Genomic DNA, 15,819 nt, shown 5'->3' on the forward strand with positions numbered 1-15,819 from the left:
TAGTCAAATCACATTCTATTGTCAAGACTCGCAATAGAGATAAATCAAAGGTCACTGATTTCAGTGAAAATATTTTTGAAAACTATTGCAGATTGAATTTCACTTGTTTTAATTACGAGTAGTTTACTAATTAATCAAATTGACTTATTATTTAATACGTACTTTTGCTCTGAAGCGATAAGGCCGCCTATTACTTACATACCTTAGAAAATCTCTATGTATACTCGTATACCTGTGTTTTCGGTATTGCTTACTTTATGTGTTGGTGGTGGTGCGCATTAAATAGTATTTGTACTTTCGGTGACAAAGCAAAACTTGTACCAAAAAAAACGAAAAATTCTTATGTTTTATAACTTTGTTTTATCTGAACACGCTTCTACGCCGTTAAGAATAGAGTCCTATTCCCATATTTTTGATTATATATATATAAATCTATATATATTATACATATATAAGAACTGCTTGTTTCAAGGTATTATCCTACTAATATTATAAATGTGCAAAATTGTGAGTGAGTGAGGAGTGAGTGAGTGAGTGTGTTTGTTACTTCTTCACGCTGGACGTATTTGGATGAAATTTAGCAAAAAGTTAGTTTATAGCCTGGTTTAAAACATAAGATAATTTTAACTCAATATTCCCACGGGATAGGAATAAAATCTCTAAATAACAGCCGCTGGGCTAAGAGTCATGAAATTTGGTATGCAGGTAGCTGGACGACTAGAATAACATATAGGCTACTTTTTATCCCGATGTTCCTATGGGATAGGGAGGGAAATCTCGAGCTAATAACCACTGGGCTTAGAGTTATGAAATTTGGAATATAGATAGTTGGAAATCTGGAATAACACATAGGATACTTTTTATCCCGATATTGCCACGGGATATGGATAAAATCTCGAAATAACAACCGCTTTGTTTAGTTAGAGTCATGAAATTTGGCATGGTTGTTTTAATTTAACGTCAATGAAAACCACGGTGTATTTTTAGAGAATTACCACGAGAACTTAATAAAATCCCGGAATTTCAATTCAACTGATGTATCTAATGATTTACGCGTGCGAAGCCGCGGGTAAACGCTAGTATATTATAGATTGATAGATTACTTGTTTTAATAAGTGGTAAAAATCCTGTCTTGTGAGGATTTTACTAATACTTGGCCGTTTCGTTGTAGTACTATGTAGTATGTAGTACAAAATTACCTATAATTATATTTTAAATATTGTTAACCCTAGTAAGCTGTCACGTTATACTCATACAACCGGCAATAGCCGGCAATACCGGCATTACAGACATCAATGCTAATGCCGGTTGTATGTGTACCTATTATAAATTTAATTAGTATTTTTTTTTATTAGCCTATTTTTGTGTCCCACTGCTGGGCAAAGGCCTCTCCTCTCTTGCTCCACTCCTGCCTATCAAAGGCGAGCTCCCGCTCCCTATTATAAGATTAATATTAAAGGCGTTTTAGGTATAAAATTAATGATTATATCATGTACAGGAAGGTATATTTGGAAATAATTCCGATCCGCATTGGCGATCCTTTACTCCATATAGCGAATCTACTGTGTTAAAAATGTAGCTGTGTTAAATACTTGTGGTGTATAGATAACATTTAATAATATTGTAAATTTGTGTAAAAAAAAATACCTCGTTGAGTTTCTTGCCTGATTCTTCTCAACAGGTGGTTTGATGGACTCTTTGTAAGGGACCAAGTAACCCCCTTTCCGTTTTAAGGGTATTTTTGTAACACCGTATATTAATAACCTAACCAAAAAAAAGTTGGAAAACCCCCGACTTTGTCACTTCAAAGATAAATATCTCAAAAACGGCGGTACCGATTCTGATGAAACATGTCTAGGAACCATCGCTAGAAAATCTGATTTCCACCCGTTTAAGAACTACGGTGCCACAGACAGACACACAGACACACATAGCAGTCAAACTTATAACACCCTTTTTTAACCCCCGACGCAAAAAGAGGAGTTTTTTTTTTTTTATTCGACTGGATGGCAAACGAGCAAGTGGGTCTCCTGATGGTAAGAGATCACCACCGCCCATAAACATCTGCAACACCAGGGGTATTGCAGACGCGTTGCCAACCTAGAGGTCTAAGATGGGATACCTCACGTGCCAGTAATTTCACCGGCTGTCTTACTCTCCTCGCCGAAACACGACAGTGCGAGTACTGCTGCTTCACGGCAGGATTAGCGAGCAAGATGGTGGTAGCAATCCGGGCGGACCTTGCACAAGGTCCTACCACCTGCAAACTGAGAGTGGAACTGGAGTGTTATAAGTTTGACCGCTATGTGTGTCTGTGTCTGTCTGTGGCACCGTAGCTCTTAAACGGGTGGACCGATTTGAATGCAGTTTTCTTTATTTGAAGGCAGATTATCTAGCGATAGTTCTTAGACATGTTTCATCAAAATCGGTTAAGCCGTTTTTGAGATATTGAACTTTAAATTGACAAATTCGGGGTTTTTTTTTGGTTATTGCATCGGAGGTTAAAAGGTAACGGAACACAAGCACTACATAACAAAGGCCGACTTTTTCCTGAGAACCGGATATCCTCCAAGCAGTGTTGTCCGATCTAACAAGAAAGGTAACGAAGCCTGAGACGGCGACGTCCATAAACTGACTAGGTATAGACAAAGTAGATACAGCATAGTGCACAGGCAACAACAGCTTGCACAGATTTCAATAGACAAACATGAAACATGGTACGTTGGTTGATGGTATCCATACTAATATAAATGCGAAAGTGTGTGTGTTTGTATGTTTGTCCGTCTTTTACGTCGAAACGGAGCGACAGATCGACGTGATTTTTGGCATAGAGACCGAGAGTGACATAGGCTACTTTTTATCCCGGCAAAATGCGGTCGCGAGGGAACAGCGTGCGATAACCGAATTCCACGCGGGCGAAGCCGCAGGCAAAAGCTAGTTGTGCAGTCAAGGGCAAAGATATCGACACGGCCAAAGTTGCAAAAATATGTATACACGGCCTTAATGTTAAGTGCATAAAGTCGTGTATACATATTTTTGTAACTTTGGCCGTGTCGATATCTTTGCCCTTGACTGTACATGCACGATGATTCTCGTGGCAGTACATCAACATCACCATCATCATCTCAGCCTAGCCTGAATAGGTACAAGCCTCCTCCTCCTCCTCCTCCTTTTATTTAGTTTCACCTGTCCCATTGTCTGTCTGTCTGTAATGAAATCTTGCAAGTTAAATTTGATCAACTTTCAGTAGTGTGATGGACTTGAAATTTGGAATACTTATGTAAATTGCGTGACAATGCAATAATCTACTTCGGATCTCTTCAACGGTTAATAGCATCGAGTTGAAATTTGGTATGCAAATGTAGTTTGAATGACAATGCAAGGAAAGTTAACAAAAAGTACAGTCAGCAAAAAAAGCTTGTATTAAAAATGTTTTTTTTTTATGGTTAGGTTATTTTATTTCACATAATAAGGGGCAAACGAGCGGGCGAGTGGGTCATTCACCGTAGCAATATGCAAATCTTCATAAATAAAATAATAATATCTCATCGAGTGTTTTAATTCTTTTAATTTGTCTCAGTCTCATAAATAACTATTAAAACCTTATCTAGTTCATTATTTCAACCGGGCCGTCGTATTTTAAATTAGCAACAATATAGCTGTCGTAATATGACATTCAATTAGTTTTTGATTTTGACAGTTAACGAGTTCATTTGATTCACCGATTTTTTTTCATACAGCCTCTCTAAAGAGTCTCTCAATATTAGTTGCTTGTTGTACTGGCTTCCACGGAATCCTCAAGGTGTTCGCAAATTACTTACAAGGCGGCTAAAGCAATACCAGCCAAGATTAAGGACAATTTGAGACTAAGTACATGGTGTAATTCTCCGTAGAAATAAAGTCGTCAACATAGCTCGAAGAATATTTAAGATGAAGTGGCGATGGGCAGGCCACATCGCTCGAAGAACAGATAACCGTTGGGAAGAAAAGTTTTCGAGTGGCGACCACGAAACGGGAGACGATGCGTAGGCAGGTCTTCTACTAGATGCACTGACGTTATCAATGGGAGTTGAGGGCAACCATGCAAGTGGCTTTCAAAATTATGTTTAACCAGAAATTTGACATTGAGCAGTTTTTCTTTCGGGGGCTGAGTCATTTTTAAGGGCCAAAGACACTACCTAGGTCATTTTATTTACTTGTTTTTATTGGGATATTTTTACTACTTTTTTATTTTATTTCTTGGTCTATTTTGACCACGGAGCATCTGATATCCGTGGTGCTTGCGCGGAAGGCTGATTTGCGCCTTGATTATCGTTGTATTACAAATATCTAGGTGCCACTCAACTAATTATTTTATTGAATCAGGCGTTACTTTGCGGAGTGCCATATCAATTAACTAAAACAATTACTTTGCTCACCCGCGATCACGTGCGCAAAGCAAGCGCCGCGTGGTCGCGGTGAGCAAAGTAATGGTTTTAGTTCAACTAGTTTAATCTTTACGATCAAAAGTGAAGTGCGCTGTTGTATTGTTTACTGTGAATCCCAAAGTCTAACGTCATAGCTGATAGTAGTTGGCTTTCAAGCAACCAGAATTAAGATAACTTAACGCGGGGCCACTGTTGGACGTGATTCAAATTTAAAGTTTTACTAGGGAAGTGAAATACCTACGACTATCAGAGTTATCTCCGAGCATTAAGTACTTATGAGACAAGATGGTAACGCCACGGATAACGTCATTCATAATATTAACTTCAACAGATTCGACAATGTCTTTAATATACTTAGGGGCTGTTTCACATTCAATTGATTTATTTTATTTGGCGGATAAATGTGATGCTGTCTCCGTCTATTCTAACAAAACAAACAGAAACGGAATCACATTTATCCGTCAAATTAATTTAATCAATGGATGGTGAAACAGGGGGTTAATATGCTTAGGGGCTGTTTCACCATTCATTGATTAGTGTTAACTGGCGCTTAGGTGTGATGCCGTCTCTATTTGTTTTGTTCGAATAGACGGAGACGGCATCACATTAAACCGTCAGTTAGCACTAATCAATGGATGGAAACAGCCCCTTAGGCTTCATTCACCGACCAGCTGGGTAACCAACAGTGGTGTTAATTGCAGACAAAAAGTACAATACCTGGCAGATTTTTTTTTCTACTTAAATCTTGCCTTTGTTTTAAAATGGCCAAGCTATCAAAATTACCAATCTTATTGCGGGTAACAATTTCACACAAAAAAAAACAGTTGCCATTGGTCTTAAAAAAACAATGTTTATTTTTATATTTTTTTTTTTCATAAAATAGGCGTTCATTTTTATATAAATTTAAGACACCTATTTGAAGGATTTTGGTTTTAGTTTCGTTTTAATTTTTTTTACCCTATTTAGAAGTTACCGGAATTATAGCTAACCATAATTGCTATGGCGTTAAAAACTACGTTTTTCGTTGCCCATCACAATTATTTAAAAAAACGTAGTGTCTTCTGTCACCTGGCAATGTTAGAATTAGGCGGTTTAGTTATATTACGTTTATTTACGATGTAAGTCAAACAAAGGTCAAACGTTATTTTGCAAATATACACACGATCAATTAGTATTTTTTTACAAAACTGTTATAAAATGATTTAATAAGCCTATTCCTCGAAATGGTTTTGGAATTAGACCACATTGTAAAAAAGTGATCAATACCAATTATAAATAGAAAATAAGTGTTTTTCCAGAGATAGAACAAAGCTAGATCGATTGTTCACTCCCAAAAGCTCCCACATACACCAAGCAAATTTCATCGAAATTTTAAGAGCCGCTTCTGAAGTGTCCCCAATTAAAAAAAAAACAAGAATTGCTCGTGTAAAGATATAAGATTTTTTACTAACAACTAGTACAGAGATTAAAATGACTATAGTCATTAATTAATAGTATAGTAGTTTATTGGGGACACTTCAGAAACGGCTCTAAAAATTTCGATGAAATTTGCTTGGTGTATGTGGGAGCTTTTTACCTACCTACCTTTTTACCTTTTTTACCTACCGGTAACAGTCGTATCAGTATAGCGTTGGGAATATACTCTATTGTATAGTGTAACGATTTAAAAGGAGTTGACCCTTTATAATTCTCATTTTTCAAATTAATATTACACAGTTAATATTGCACCAAAATAAACCTTTACCAGACAAGCAGAAAATTCAACAGCAACATTTTAAAACACGATGCGAACATGGAATCTATCAAATTCCAATTACCCATGCTATTTACCTGCACGCTAAGCTTCGCGACTTAGTTCATGGGGTGAAATCCCAGTATGATTATACACAGAATCCAACAAACGTTTTCCTACTACGCACACTGTGTCTCTCTCTGTGTGAACAGTGTAGTAAAGAGACGATATCACTATTAAAGCTTAGAGGTAAATGTGCACTGTTGGAAGTCTGAGAGATTGATTGCATCGGGTCATAATTTGATGCTAAAAATTCGTTGTAAATTAATGTTTAAAATTTAAACGGTGAATTTTGTGATGAAAATTATTGTTATGAATTAGCTCTGAACAAATTACAAAGATTAAGGAAAAGTTAGCACTTGACGTAAAAAGAGATAATAAAGTGTATTTTTCCGTATAAACGTTACTTTTTTATTTTAATGTAATTAATATGGAATTATTTATAAATCAGCATAGGTAACATAGTTGTAAGATTTTATATTACTATGCCATCTATGGACATGTGTGCGAATAAATGGATTATTTTTATTATTATTAACCTTAATTTTGGATTTTTTAAACAAGGAATTCGTTTATCTCTATCTCCCGGGAACTGTGCCAATTTCCAAAATAAAGGTATCCTGTGTCAAGTAATCAAAATCCGTTCAATTGATTTTGCGTGACAGAGTTAAAGAAAACAAAGATAGCCATAATGAAAGCCCAGTGGGCTAAGCCCACCTACCGTGAAGGAATATAAGCAATAAAAATTACCAACTTTTATTTCTGCGCGTACTTTTAAGCCAATTTTGAATGGGATATTAATACTCAATCAAGTATTTCTACTTTTAAAACTTGAACAACTCAAAAATCTTCCACAGTACTTTTGAAATGTGAAAATATTGCGTTGTAATCCTGCAAGGCACTGTGTCAGCTGATGAAAACACTGAACAATCGTAAATCCGGCCACGAGCATTGCATAGAATAGCCACGTGTCATAGTCTGCGTGACATTTACCAGTGACGTTCGTTGTTTGATTTTATTGACTTTTAACATAGTGGCATTTTTGTCTATGAAATTCTCGTGTGCCATTTGTTTTTGTAATAGACAAGTTACCACCCTTATTATAATCTCCTGTCCAAGTGTTAATTAAATAACTGAAAACCTGGAATTATTTAGTTCAAAATCGGGAGGAGGCTTGATTATATTTTACTTTTACGCTGGTTGCGTTTGTATAAAACCTTCTTTTAATGAGCCCAGTCTAAAAGTTCATAAATGCAACAGTATTAAATGATAGCTTATCCGGATAACTCACGTCTTAAATCGAGTTTAGCTTGACATGTAGTTTCATGTTCAACATTATCTGGATAATTTAATACTGGCCGTCTTTCTGTCAGTTATGATTTTTTTTAAACAGAGAAGCACAACTAACAAATTTTAAAACAAAATTTGCGACTGTAGAATTAGGAAATCAACTAGAATCGCTCACTGGTCTAGGCTTAAAAAATTATATTTATAACCATGGATTACGGGTGATAGTTTCCATACATTTTGACACTACTTAACCCTGGGTTAGCAGTTTACTAGGAGTTCAAAAACCAAAACGTTAATTCTGTTGGTCATTGGGTTGGACCGCAGATACCTATTTTACAAGCTTTTATTTAGTTTCACCTGTCCCGTTGTCTGTATGTCTGTGTCTGTCTGTCTGTCTGTAATCAAATCTTGCAAGTTAAATTTGACCAACTTCCAGTAGTCAGATTGACTTGAAATTTAAAATACTTATGTAAATCGCGTGACAATACAATAATCGTATCCGCAGGACGGAACTCTTTAACAGTTACTCGTAATAACATCGACTTGAAATTTAGTATGTAAATGTAGTTTGAGTGACAATGCAAGTACAGTCAACAAAAAGTACAATCAGCAAAAAAGCTTGTATTAAAAGTGAAATTTTTATGGTTAGGTTATTACATGTTTATTTTTTATACTACCAGAGATTTCGCAAAGACCATTATTGCCAAGAAGATTGCGCCGCAAGAAACTTGGCACAAATAAATTTTTCCTCAACAGAAATCATGTTACAATTCTCGCAGCTATTAAAGCTAGTAAAACAAAGTTAAGAAAATAAAATTAAAGATTAAAAAAAAAATTATTCGGGTTAATTGTCTAGATTTTACAGTGATGTTAGGGGGTCTTTTAGTTAACCTTAGCTCTAGAATGTGAAATAGGTATACGTTTTAACGGATGTATAATTTTCCTATCGTTTGATAAACAGTCGTTATTTAGAAGTAATTACGGGTTACGCTTGTGGTTGGAGCACTTAATTTTGAAGAGCATGCATGCAACTATTAAACTTTCAACCTCTCATGACCTAATTTAACCTACGGTAGTTAAGTAGGATTATTAGGTTTTTTTTTATTACAAGTACTATGTTTTATTTTTTCTTTGTTAGATTTCATTGACGACCTTTCATTTCATTGAGAAACCTGACCTACGACTACAACCTATGACTACGAAGCTAGAGGTTCCGGGTTCAATCCCGACCGGGGCAGATATTTGTATGAATAATACGAATGTTTGTTCTCGGGTCTTGGATGTTCAATATGTATTTAAGTATGCATTTATCTATATAAGTATGTTTATCCATTGCCTAGTATCCAGCTTTGCTTAGTTTGGGACTAGGTCAATTGGTGTCAAGTGTCCCATGATATTTAAATTTAATTTATTTGTTTAACTTAATTTAAAACATTTACCTACACACTCTGAGTGGAGAGCCTTAAGGGGAGGCCTATGTCCAGCAGTGGACGTCTTTCGGCTGACATGATGGTGATGATGATGACCTACACACTCATATCTCACATAATAACATTACCCGCCTTTGTACTTTCTACTTTTCTTTTTGTAATCTATCTGTATTTCCTATTTATACAATAAAGAAATTTTACTGCTACTACTACAACTACTACTAATAGTACTAATACATTTTGATTACTTAACAAAGTAACACAGTCATTATCTAATCCACTTACTAAATATCAATAATTCAAATATAAAAGTTTTTGTTGCATGGACAAACAACAATTCTTATCATGTAAATGAGAGTAGATTGTTTGTTATAATTTCATGATAAAAATAAAAAAAAATATGCTTAACCAACTGTTATGTATTTGAGTATGGAGATAATTTCAACCCTAGATGGACATATGATAGTGATATCCTATAAAATTGTGTAGTTTTTTCCGAGCGCGCGCTACATTAATTCGCAGACGAAGTCGCACGCTACAGCTAGTTAATATGGTAATACTTTTCTGCACCCACGTCGTGTTTCTCCAATAAAACAAAAATCTCAAACAGAATGTAAAAACCCCAATCAGAAACCTCCTCTGAAGTCGATAACAAAATCTAGGTCGCAAAGCTAAAGTAAAAGTAACATCTGTCACTTACCACAGCCCTGATAAAGATGAATATTTCAACTGTAAACCTGATCAGGCTGATCCAGTAGGATAAACTGGGTCGTCAAATTCAAAGAGAATTACGAAGGACTATTTATGTAAAGTAGGGTAGGCACCTTTTTCACATATCGGTCCGATGTCGATCGTAAATACTCATTCGCCCGGGAACTATTTTCTTAGGCATTTCAATATTTTTTCTAGGCCCACGGATATGATCAGGAGGCTGGTTTTCGTGGGGATTGGCTTTTAGGGTTCTGTTTTCGAAATGCCGTGGTAGAAGGTAGGTTAGAAAAAAAGGTAAGAGGGGTAAGTGAAGATAAGAAGATAAGGATGGAATTAAGGTAGCATTATGTTCTAAGCGACAGCGACGCGCGACCGCGACGCGCGTCCGCGACTGGGTCGCGCGACCTACTGCTTAGTATGAATTTATATGGAGCACTAAACAAACGCCGCAACCGCGTCGCGCGACCGGTGGAAACAACCATGGTCGCGTGGTCGTCTGGTCGCCATCGCGGGTCGCGGTCGCTAAGAACGGAATGCTACCTTAAAGTAACAACAGAGTAAAGATTTCGTAAGTCACGAATTCATTAGCTATGATGGCTTAGTGGTTTGTCCTATGGCCTCTCAAGCAAAGGGTCGTGGGCTCAAATCCGATCTCGCCTCTGAGTTTTTCGAAATTCATGTACGAAATATATTTGAAATTTACTACGAGCTTTACGGTGAAGAAAAATATCTAAAAAGAACCTTAGTTCCCAATCCACACTGGGCATTTTTTGTATTAGGGATTAATTTGCCAAATATTAAGCTCCGGAGTACACATTTTGACTAGAGTTTCCAGTGAAAGTTAAATGTTTATTTTTTGATTCGTGAAAAAACTTACGGCAGTACCTGGTACATTTATTTCAAATTTCAAAGGAAAGTTAGCACGTTAAGTAGGCTTTCCAAATTCACAAGTAGTAATGGTTGATCAAAGAAAGTATATTATTTGGAAACAAACACAATTGACTTAAAATATAAGCATTGTTGGCTACACTATGAAAATGTCCATTAAAATAACTTTTTGTTAAAAACAAAGTTATTATTCTATGCTTTTTTTTGTTGACTGTGCAGTACTGTGTGTGTTATATATAGGTACAGTCGAGGAAATTGAATTAGGTACCAAGGTGGAACCTTTTCGTAATCAATTTCGCTGTGATTTCTTTAGCAAATGTCATCATGACATTAGTAACATTAAGGTTCCACATTGGCACGTGATTCAGTTTACTTTACTGTACATCAATTGTCATTTACTTTACATAATATTGAATACAAAATTTCAAGTCCATCCCATCACTGGAAGTGGATCAAAATGAATTTGCAAGAATTGACCCAAAAACAAACAGGACAAGTATAAGAGCTTGGAAAAATATCGAAACGCTACACTACACGCAATTGATCAGTTTTTCGTTTGCTATCGAAAATTTAATGCATATATGTGGGATCGTTTGAAGGTAAACAAACTTTTAAACCAAAAAGTAAAAAGTTTATTAAAAAAAATATGGAATACACTGATAACAAGAGAAACAACAAACATCACAACTAGCACGTAGGATCACCCGATCAAAACTCATCCTCTTCACTCATTTGCTCGTCTCATTCACTCCACATTAGTCTTCAGTCATTCAGTCGTTCGTTTACATCAAATCATTCTAACATTAATCCACCCTCATTCCCACATATATAAGGATTGAGCCTCAAGTGTAAGTACAATCACGACGGACATTGTTAATAATACAACAATCTAAAAGAAAAATTTATAGCATAGTTATAACAAAAACCAGGTACAATTTAATTTATTTGTCATGTCAATGATTTATTTAATACTGATAAAGACAAGTACTAACTATCGACTCAGCAAGTATTTATAATAATTATGTATAATATGATACTCGCAGGACATGTCGATCAACAAGTACATAATAGTCGTCCCTATGATCTGATATCCTATTAACCTCTTATCGCCTTGAAAGCATACGCAATTTTCGCTTGCCATGTCAGAATATTAATACAACATTTCCCTTCAATGCGGGAAGGGTCTGCTAAGGAGACACTTACCCTGGTATAAAACGTGTTTTGCTTACCAAAAATCAACAGAATTAGAATAAGAATATAAAAATTAAAAATTTTAGTTGCCAGAATTTGGCACGACAAGAAAAGTTAAAACAATAGAACAAACATGGTAATCTTATAAAGTAAAAAGAAAGAAAGAAAAGAAAAAGTGCCGAAAGAAGCAATAAGGGCCATACTAAGGGCAAGCCGCTGTGCCGGTTTTCAATATACAGTTCAGCTCTTGATGGTAAGAATCTTGAGTGTAGGTATACCTATTGCCATCCAGGAAGACGCGTGATTTTGTCAAAATTAGACATTAACAACATTGTAATAAGAACCACGGCACGCGTCATCGTGAATGACTCTACATTTAGTAATAAATAACTTGTTATTAGTTCGACACCAAATTGTGTACATATGAAATTAATGCTAATTACATCTTAAAGTAGCATTCCGACGTTAGCGACCGCGACTGGCGACCGCGACGGGATCACGTGACCCACAGCTTAATATTATACATTAACTAGGATTTGCCCGCGGTGTCGCCCGCTTGGAATTCGGCTGTCGCGCGCTTTTCCCTCGGGGACTGTGCATTTTCCGGGATAAAAGTAGCCCCTGTCACTCTCTGGCGCATAAACTATCTCTATGCCAAAAATCACGTCGATCCGTTTCGACGTGAAAGACGGACAAACATACAAACACACACACTTTCGCATTTATTATATTAGTATGGATATGAGGCACTACCGTATGCAAACGACCGCTTCCCACGTTTAAGTTCATACTAGACAGTGTGGGTCACCTGACTCCGTCGCGGTCGTCAACATCAGAATGATGTAAAGTCCTTTGGAGTAAAATCAGTCATATTTTTACGAGACATTCCTCTCGCCTCTAATTTTGTGTTCTGATCTTAGAACGCCTACAGTGTCGTGATCACGGATGGACTGAAAAAAATCCAGATGAATGTATATGTTGGCGGCCGATCGTAAAATCCGCCAGATCACGAAATTCCTAGGCATATCATGAAATATGCCTGAAAGTTGGCCAGGCATATCACGATGTGCCTGAGAAAGAATACCGCAGATCGATTAGAGCAACGCATTAGTCGATATTCCTATCTCTATACCGGGCACATCGTGATATGGCGAAAAAAATAAAAATGTAGGTACGACGAGCGAAGCGAGGAGTGGTTAGGTTAGTATGAATTGTGACCACAACGGATGAGCCGAGCGAGCGAAGCGAGCGTGCCGCTGCAGCGGCCGGCAAAGTGTCGGAACCGATATGGCGGCGTTTCGTGATATGCCTAGGAATTTCATGATCTCCCTAAACGTCACTAGGCAAATCGTTAAACGGTGAGTTTTTAACGATATGGCGGATGTCCCTTAGCCAATTCATGAAATGGCGCCATTTCACATATGCCTAGGAATTTCGCGATCTGTCGGATTTTACGATCGTCCGCCGACATAAAGACAGAGCTCCATTTACCCTTATTCTTGTGCGGCAAATGTGAGCACTCTCGCTACCACGCGTTCTCACGAGTTTATTACTCACCCAAACGCACTCACCAGCTGTGTTACTATCTTTGTCAAAACTTTGTAGCTATACTCGTATATGGCATATTGGCTGGATTGTAGTTATTATAAAATTTTGAGTAATTAGTTATCATAGCGGAAAACACTAAGACATTTTTCTTCCGCACATAAGAGTACAAGTTTAAGGACAGACAAGTTCAAGTTTCATAAAATTCATAAAATCAAGTTTTCATTTCAATCGACCGTCAACATTTTTTGTTTATGATATGAAATTAAATATATTCCAAACGTAAGTCTGCAAACTGAACATAGGCCTCCCCAAGGCACACCACTCAGACCGGTCTTGTGCTTTCCGTATCCACCGCGATCCCGCGATCTTAACCAGGTCGTCGCTCTATCTTGTTGGAGGCCTACCGACAGCTCGCTTTATAATAAACAAGTACATTAAATCATGGATTTACAAATTAAATTGATGTAAACAGATTGAGTTTATGCATTTTATTAAGAAAATGCTTAGCACCAAAACCTCACTGTAGAGGTTCGTGTTAATCATCATTTGAAAACTGGCTTAAGTTTTAGTACCGCCTTACTAAATGAAAATTGTTTCGCCGATAAATTGCCCTCGATTATCATTAGTGAAGAAGCAATTTCCATGTGGCAAGGGTTTTTATGTTTCCACTAGAAATGTGTTCTAAGAGAGCGAATATTTTAAATTAAGTATAATAAAACTATAAAACATTAAAAAAAATTATAACCATATGGGTACATTTGAAAAGAGGAGCTGGCAGTCATGTACTGAACTCTGTAGTTTGATTAAGTGTCCGAAATTGCACTTCTATATGGCGCAGCCGGTAGGATTACAACTATCTACTTAGGGCTGAAAGCGAAACAATTTCTCATCATCCCAGGATGCGTGCTCGTGATGAGTAAATCAAAATTATTAAGAATCGGAACATAAAAACATCGAATAATAAATAAAATAACTCATTATTGCCATAGTATAAGCAAAGAGACAAAAATACGTAGAATTGAGCATAGAATAAGTCTTGATAATGGGTGACAGTCTCAGCAAATGCTGGTTTTGATTTCCAGCACTGGTTTTCAGTCCGGGCTCTTTCTCAAGGGAGGCCGTAACAAGACAAACTCAACTGAAACAAAAAACCAAGCATTGTGCAATCTATTTTTGTGTTAATTTTGCTATATATGTGTGTCTTCTGTGTAAGTGAATAAATGTCTTCTTTCTTTCTTTCTTTCTTTTCTATTTTAAGTACCTATGTGTGTGTTTGTGTGTGCAAAAATACTCTGAAATGACTTGCATAGCATACAATATTTCTGCAGAATCATTCACCTACCCATTTGTAGTTAAGCAACCATTATTAAACATCATGATACGAGTACAACTGCTTAATTATGTTCCATCACGAAGGAAATTGCACTAAATACGATCAGACAATTTACCAGCGTAACATAAAGCGTGAAATAAAATCTATCAATTATAAAAAAGTTATCACGCACGCCTTACATTAACCTTTTTGTTCTGTTTACTCATCCCAGCTTGATATCTCACCGGTAATGTATGATAACATCTGCTATGATTCCAAGAAAATGTAACGTGTGTTTCAAACTCGCAGGAGGGGTGTGTTAACTTCAGTAGCGCTTCAGCTCTCGAGCTGAGCGGATGTGCGGAGTAAAGAGGCGATTTTTTTCAAAAACTTTCAGGGATGATATACGCGGCGACCCAGGAGGCACGGGTTGTGTTCATATTTATATCTGGTGAAGTGTAGTTCTGACTTGTTGGGAATTTAGTTGTAATACTTAAAAAAAAGTGGAAATGTGTGACAGTTTAGTGATGATAGTGGGACGGTGGTGAGGCGTTTCCTTGTATAGGTAAATATTGTACCTAGTGTCTAATTTTTTTTATGATAAGGGGTTTTAATTGGATTTTTAATTAATATTTTACATGCGTGTAATTCAAGTATTATCAGTAAATATCTATATTATCAATTTTTATTTTTATTTTTTATTCAATTTTTTTAAAAAGTACCTAACTACTAGTTTCATTTTATTTTATTATTACGTGGAATGAAAATCATAATCCAGAACAAGTCTTGTTCTATAAAATAAAAAATACGTATCACGTGATATAAAATAAAATTAATCTATTTAGGTCCTTTTTAAAAATAATTTAATAAAAAAATAATAATAAAAATCTTTAAAAAAAAATTGAAAAAACGTAATAAAAAACTCTTAGATTCGTCGAAAGGTTAATTTGCGTAATTTATTTGGTATATATTACTTTTGAGGATTCTTCTTAATTAGATATTTTGACGCCGTGTACTTAGAGAGAGTTACGAATATTTTATGTTACTTGCACATGATTACCTACCTCGTAAAATTTTGTAATATTAATTAAGTAGATTATGAAAATTACAGTTTTTTTTTAAAAACGGTTAAGAGTATAAATTTGAATTAAATTTCATATTTTAATCAGTACTAAACTTGACTGTTCAAGTTTTAAAGTCTGTAATTTTCATAATCTACTAATATTTTAT

The 15,819-nt window shown here is 36.0% G+C and overlaps 1 protein-coding gene across 1 annotated transcript in view; it reads left to right on the forward strand.

The window, feature by feature from the left end:
• Nucleotides 1-14,937: 14,937 nt before the first annotated feature.
• The window catches only part of LOC141438914 (uncharacterized), a 75,616-nt gene continuing 74,734 nt past the window's right edge, over nucleotides 14,938-15,819 (forward strand). The window contains exon 1 of the mRNA XM_074102973.1: nucleotides 14,938-15,154. The gene's annotated coding sequence lies outside the window, so the exon portion shown is untranslated. The remainder of the gene's footprint in view (nucleotides 15,155-15,819) is intronic.

The sequence above is a fragment of the Choristoneura fumiferana genome, chromosome 20 (assembly GCF_025370935.1).
Source record: "Choristoneura fumiferana chromosome 20, NRCan_CFum_1, whole genome shotgun sequence".
NCBI classification, from domain to species: Eukaryota; Metazoa; Arthropoda; class Insecta; order Lepidoptera; family Tortricidae; genus Choristoneura; species Choristoneura fumiferana.